This window comes from Lepeophtheirus salmonis, unplaced genomic scaffold (genome assembly GCF_016086655.4).
Source record: "Lepeophtheirus salmonis unplaced genomic scaffold, UVic_Lsal_1.4 unplaced_contig_16103_pilon, whole genome shotgun sequence".
NCBI lineage: Eukaryota > Metazoa > Arthropoda > Copepoda > Siphonostomatoida > Caligidae > Lepeophtheirus > Lepeophtheirus salmonis.
The window spans coordinates 1-843 of NW_027291748.1; the positions used below are offsets into that span (position 1 = coordinate 1).

Genomic DNA, 843 nt, shown 5'->3' on the forward strand with positions numbered 1-843 from the left:
GTTCAAAAGATGATAGAACAGTCTAATATTCAGATATTGGATATTGAAAAAACTGTGATTCATGAAGGGTTTGATGAGACAACAGGAGTAAATGACATTGCCTTAATAAAAGCTGTAGGGGAATTCACGTTTACTGATTTGGTTATTTCATTATGTATGAATATAGACCGATCAATAATTCACCAGGAGCGAATGGAACGAGTAACATTTTTGTGAAATAATAAAGTAAAATTAACGTATTCATTTTTATATTCAAATGTGTATATAGTGAGCGGGATTACTAATGAAGAGAGCAAGGTATTACAAGCTGATAGAGTGACGATTATGAAACAAACTAGTTATAAAGTTTGTAGGCATCCTGGAGTGTTTTGTACTGGTCCAAACACTGGCCTTAAGTCAATGGCTTCTGGGGCATCTCTTGCAATGTGTTTTAATGGCAAATGTGCTCTGGCCGGTCTACATTCAACAAGATCGGCTGCATTTAGTCCCGATTACACTAAATTTTACAGTTTTACAAACATTGTATACTACTTACCTTGGATTTATAAGAATGGAAAATAAAAAGATTTGAAATGATGATATTTCAATGTATTTGTTTGTTGGAGCAATTACCTATAATTTCTAGTAAAAAATTATTTTTATCTTTTTAAATATGCACTAAATGAACATTAATATGAGCATTAACATTAAAACAATACTGAATAAAAATAAAAAATAGGTTAAAGCCCCAGGTTTTTGGACTTCATGTACAAATATATGCAAAAAAAATAAAAATATTTATATTCAAATTTGAGGGCTTCTGTAAAATGATTGCCGTAAAAAGGTTGCAGACAAAATGTACAT

The 843-nt window shown here is 30.7% G+C and overlaps 1 long non-coding RNA gene across 1 annotated transcript; it reads left to right on the forward strand.

Moving 5' to 3' along the window:
- The first annotated feature begins 13 nt into the window (after nucleotides 1-13).
- On the forward strand, nucleotides 14-577 carry LOC121131061 (uncharacterized). The gene is made up of 2 exons (XR_005868934.2): nucleotides 14-201; nucleotides 269-577. It is a non-coding gene; the product is annotated as an uncharacterized lncRNA (long non-coding RNA).
- The last annotated feature ends 266 nt before the right edge of the window (nucleotides 578-843 follow it).